This window comes from Eucalyptus grandis, chromosome 6 (genome assembly GCF_016545825.1).
Source record: "Eucalyptus grandis isolate ANBG69807.140 chromosome 6, ASM1654582v1, whole genome shotgun sequence".
Classification (NCBI taxonomy): domain Eukaryota; kingdom Viridiplantae; phylum Streptophyta; class Magnoliopsida; order Myrtales; family Myrtaceae; genus Eucalyptus; species Eucalyptus grandis.
In genome coordinates this window covers 53995149-54001148 of record NC_052617.1, presented here as the reverse complement: position 1 = coordinate 54001148, position 6000 = coordinate 53995149, and the positions used below count along the sequence as shown (strand labels likewise).

The window sequence follows — 6000 nt, the reverse complement described above, 5'->3', positions numbered from 1 at the left end:
CCAATTTTGGCGATATCCTATGATTGAGATTTTTACTTTGTTTTTGCTTCATATTCTTTGTGTATGTAACTATGAGTTATAGTCAAATAAGGATTACTAAATGTGATGATTTCTTGCAATCATTTAATTAAAATATGAGTAAGACTTGAGTGTACCCTGGAATTAATATTGGAATCTATGATAGAATAAGTTCTAAGTTCTTATGTATGCAAAGTAGTTTTTAGATTCTGAAGGAATTGATTCTAATAAGTAAGTATATGGTGGAATCTTAACTTCTATTTCATAACCCTAGTTTCAAAAATACTTTTCTAGTACTGCTAGACCAATTCTTATAATGGAAAGACCACATGAGGAGGCGAGATCCTGAGTTCCATCTTTTATCTCTGATCACTCAAAATGTCCACCAACATCTGCTACTGCCACCCTTCATTGCACCTTGCCACTCCGACCATCGTCCCGCTTTGGCACCTTTGATTGATGTCACCTCTCCAAGCTATCTCTAAAATTCAACCTCGACGTCTCTCTCTCTCTCTCTCTCTCTCTCTCTCTCTCTACATCAAGTCATTTCCTGTCTCGAATGACCACAATGAAGTCGTCGACCAATGATGGTGGTTCGCGGCGACCTCAAATCAGGGTCGCCACTCAAAATTGACCAAGATTTGAAGTCGAGACTGCTATGACCAACCTCGGTCGAAGTCGTCCTTTGCTTCCGACCTCAATCCAAGGTCATGCGTCGTTGGATGTCTCGTGTATTCGCGTTTCCGCATATAACGCCACGATAATTTACCGAAATTTGAATAATATCATAAAGAAGGCCCCGCGTCCGCTAGCCAAAGTAGGAGCTGTGTGGAAAAGCCGGTACTTCATTTTGTATCCCAGCATTTTAATCGTCTCGTCTGCACGAAAAAAATTAAAAAAAAAAAAAAGAGGCTGCGCTATTAGCGTCACCGAAAATCATATATATTTTAAAAAAATAAATGCGAATTAATTGCGGTTATAAAAAGGGGCCAAAAAACACATCAGTGAAGCTATAATTGAAGGTTAATTAGAGCAACGTAAGCAATTAAAGCTCCTTAACGAGCGAAGGTTGCCGAACTTGGCGGCTCCGTCTCTTCTCCGGTTCGTTATTCGCATCTCCCCAGGTTCTCTCTCTCTCTCTCTCTTTCTCTTCCGCGCATCCCATCGCCGATCTCGATCCTCCTCGCATCTCCGGGTGCTCGCCCGCCCTCCGCTCGGCGATCTCCCTCCCTCGCCGGCCGTCCAGCGGAGCTCGCCGCCGGATCGGATCTAGGGTTTCTCGCGAGGTACATTCGCGCGGGGCTCATAGACTAGTGTCGCGCGTGTCGCATCCGGCTCGTTGTTGAGCTCGATCGGGCTCGATCGCCCCGACCGGCGGCTGAATTCCGTTCTGGATCGGCTTGCTCGCGATCTGTAGTCGTTCGGTTTCCGTGCGTTTTGTTCATCTCCCTATGCGCTGCTTGGATCGATGATCTTGAAGCTCGAGCGCAGTCTAGTGATCGGCCGCTCGAGGAGCGAGCTCTTGCTCAGCTCCCTGGTTTTTTTGTGTACTTTTTTTAAATCCGGAGCTTGATCGAGGCTGGCTTAGCTGGTTTGTTAGCAATTGTTGTGCAGAGTGTCCGTTGTTATGCTCGCTATCTTTTGAAATCGTGTTGGGTCTCAGTTGGGGAGAATACGTAGTGATCTGGTTCTGGTTTTGGTTGCGTGGACGCCCTGTAGAATTGTGGCATCTTTCCATGGAAAAAGCATGCTAGAGTTAGCTTGATTTCCTTAATAAGCTAGATATGACATATACTGCTAAATGGCGTCACGATCTTCAAATCAGTCTGCTGTCTATGGTGGAAAAAGCTTTTACGTAATTCCAATTTAGTGAAAGCCATACAACGTTACCCATTTTTCCAGGAAAGAATTCTGGAGATTCACTGAGAATTCTGTGCTTGTAGTAAAGATAAATTTACTATATCGAGACTTCTGTGAATACTTATCAGGCAGTTGGATGGAATGAGAAAGGGAAATTGCTAGGATAGGGATTCACAGAGTAGATTGTCCATCCACATTATATGTTAGTCTGGTAAAAATGCCCTTGGAGCAGCTAAATATGTCAATATCTCCTTTACATTAGAGTTGGGGTCCTTTCAAAGGTAAATAATTGTGAAGCACAACTTACTGAACAGGAAGAATTGTGATTTATACGCCCCTTATTAAGTCCATGTGGAGCTTTATTGCTTACAGAAACAAATCCCAGTTGAACAAAGGAGAAGAATAAGTTTCTTATCAATTTATAGTTTGCTAATTTAGATACTAAGGTTTGATTTCATCTTAAGCGTTTACACATCTCCAAAAGGTTGGTTTGGGCATACTGTAATGGCACTTGACAAAATTCAATTTTTCAGAGCAAAGCTAGTTAACTAGTGATCTTTAGATTCTAGTTCAGATTCTTCATAAGTTAGTTCATCATTTTAGTTGAGCTCTCTACAGAAAGAAGTGAGATGTAGTATAATTCTTGCTTCACTGTTACTATTTTCACTGTGATGGAGGTTGACTCTTATTTTGGCTTTTGAATATCCTAGAGGTTTTTATTTCAATAATTTCTGCATGGTGCAATTTGGTTGTGTAATTTTGTAGATGCTACAAATTTGATGTTTAAGATGCCAGCTTATTGAGTCGGACCTTTCTAACTCTTCTTTGTTGTTGTGATGTCTCTGCAGAAGCTTGTGTTGGCAAGTAACTCCCTCTTGGCTCTTCTTCCACGACTTTCTTTTATGGAGACTGAAAGATAGACTTTGGGGAGCATAGTTGTGAAATTGAAAGATGGCTCTATCTAGCAAAGCTGATCAAAAGGCAGCTGTAGATGTAGCTGCCTGGATGTTCAATGTTGTTACTTCAGTTGGTATTATCATTGTCAACAAAGCCTTGATGGCTACTTATGGTTTCAGCTTTGGTAAGCTAATGCTTTCTTATTGTTGGAGTATCCTTTCGTCTTACTTTGACCTAGCATAAAACTTAATACTTAAGCCGCAATTCCTAGCATTATGATCGTCACATGGGTGATTTCCTCCGGTAGTTTGTTCAACATAGTGGTTAAAGATCTCAATCTTAAGCTTATGCCTTGAGTTGCACCTGTCATCTGTAAGGTGGGAACAGGTAAGAGAGTTGCTGAGGGTTATTAACAATAAATGTCAAAGGAAAGGTGAAGCAATTGAATAGAGAGTGAAAAATTTTAAGTAGTTAAAATTGCAGAGAATGAGTGAAGTTTCTGCATGGCCAAAAACCAAATCTATTTTTGGGGAGTTTGATGTTAGGATACCATCAAAACAAATTTTGCAGTGATAGGAAGATTATCAATGGCACAGGACATATTCATGATTATCTAGAAACACTATATTTAACTGCTCTCTTGTTTCAGTAATACTTTTGAGCCCAAACAATGATGCCCCCTGCCAGGAAGCTCAAGAACTCTAAATTTACTAGAATTAAGTGCTGAGTAGTCTTGAAGTTCTTGTTCCTTGCCATACTTTACCTGTGAGATTTGGCTTACAGGAGTTGTTTGGTTCGTTTTTATTTGAGCAGCCTCCAATTTCAGATAAGAACTCGAAACAGTCCACTATGGTAGTAACTGAATAGATCTCTACAATCGTGAGAAGAAAGTGAACATGATATCTTATCTCAGATGGATTCTCCACAAATGTATAGTTTAGGGAGTAATTGGATAAAAGTAGTAGTATTCTTGAGGTGTGAGGACAACGGATTTTTCCTGAACCACTGGCCCATTTGCGGATAAAGTTAATCCAGTTGTAATATGAAACTATTGATACTTTACTGGCAATATACCCTTATTCCTGACATTAGTTCTCTTTCCTTTGCAGCTACAACATTGACTGGTTTACATTTTTGTTACCACGACCTTGATGACAGCCATCTTAAGGTGGTTGGGATACATCCAGTCCTCTCATCTGCCTTTCCAGGAGCTTCTGAAATTTGTCATTTTCGCCAATTTTTCTATTGTCGGAATGAATGTCAGTCTAATGTGGAACTCAGTGGGATTCTATCAGGTACATCTGATTCTTCAATTTAGTAAATAATTTTGCGAGATGCTTTACAATTTACACGTTTGCTTAATCCACTATCAGATTGCAAAGCTGAGCATGATCCCCTGTTTCCTGCTTTTTTGGAAGTGGTGTTGGACAAATGCGGTACTCCAGAGATACAAAGCTGAGCATAGGAGTTGTTCTTTTAGGAGTTGGTGTGTCTGTACTACTGTCACTGATGTGAGTGTTAATACTAAAGGGTTTGTTGCTGCTCTGATTGCAGTGTGGAGCACTGCGCTTCAACAATATGTAAGTAATCTTTGTTTCTTTTAATGTTAGTCTATGATTTACCCTATTTCAAGTATTTCTTAGGCATGCAAAGTCAATTATCCTGCATCCTAATTGTGCTTTTTGTGGCTATGGTATGCCTTTTGTGCACCTCCAGTTAATGTTCAAGCTTCTTATAGATGTACAGAATAGCTGCCTGAGTTCACCATCTGGGAACCTTGTTTTTCCTTGTGCAGTACGTACATTACCTTCAGCGAAAGTATTCATTAAGTTCTTTCAACTTGCTGGGACATACTGCTCCTGCCCAGGCTGGTTCGCTGCTCTTGGTAGGCCCATTTCTGGACTATTGGATGACAAGCAAGAGAGTTGTGCTTATGACTACACCCCAGTTGCTGTGGTAAGCCTACATATTCATAGTCTTTAAAGTAACATTTTAGTTGTCTGCACTGCAATGGACTGAGCCTCTGCTCTCTGAATCTTGTGCTAAAGTAATATATTTAATGTACAATTTCCTTGCTCGGTTAGATTCGTAGATGAGGCTAGCACTTTGTTGAGGTATATTCTGACAGTGTTTAACCTGATTGATTGGACATTCTAGGAATGTGCTTGCCTATATTTGATCTGTTGATGAGCCCACATGCACCTTCCTACTGTTGTTCTTGTTGGAGTTCAGAAACTGATGTTGGCCTCATACAGTTTTAATTACCAGGGACCAGATACTTTTATGACCAGTATGGATGCCGTGGATATCATACACTTAATATATGGGATTTTGATATTGCTTCTTTGATTTTGCTTCATCTTTGAGTTTCCTAGCCACAGAAAATTGATGTTTCATAGTAGGGACATAAAGACTCGAGTTGTGTTGAATGATACCATAAGAATGGGCAGTTACTCTATTAAAGCTTCTCAATTAGTTCTAATCATGAAGAGCAGTTACTCAACTCTTGCTTTTCTTGTTGGATTTTGCAGATGTTTATTATTCTATCCTGCACCATTGCTGTGGGGACTAATCTCAGCCAGTTCATCTGCATCGGTAGATTTACTGCTGTTTCTTTTTCCAAGTAATTGGCCATATGAAGACAATACTTGTCTTGATCATGGGCTTCCTCTTCTTTGGGAAGGAGGTCTCAATCTCAGTAGTCATCGGCATGATCATAGCTGTAGTTGGAATGATCTGGTATGGCAATGCGTCATCTAAGCCTGGGGGAAGGAGCGCGAAGCCATTCACTTCCTACCAGCAGACAACATAAACACAGTAGTTTGTCGGAGTCCACGAAGTAGATGGGAAAGTTTGAAATTAGTGATTGCCAGTGAGCGAACATACAAGATAGCTGATTCCAATTTATCATCTGAGATTAGAAAACCAGTGTTCCTTTTCTTCTCCATTGTTTTTCCTCATTGAGTTATTCTTTGTTGTCCCCAAGCCGCTCCAAGGAACAGATCTTGCTGAATAGGTTTAGCTGTGCTGCAAAATTTTCCCTGCTTGATCATATAAATTATAGTAATTAAATTGTTGTTCATTTCATAATTATAAAAAGGTTTGGTTTCTTCACTCTTCTTGGTGGAGCAAGCTTGTCCAGGCTATTCTCTGTTCTTTGGCTTAAAGGCAGCACTTCATGCATGCTGCAGCTTTCAGTCCCAGTCATTAGGGTTCCTACTTAGG

General features: G+C 40.5%; 1 pseudogene; it reads left to right on the top strand.

The window, feature by feature from the left end:
- The first annotated feature begins 1239 nt into the window (after positions 1 to 1239).
- Positions 1240 to 5618, top strand: LOC120294730 (annotated as a pseudogene).
- Positions 5619 to 6000: the final 382 nt, after the last annotated feature.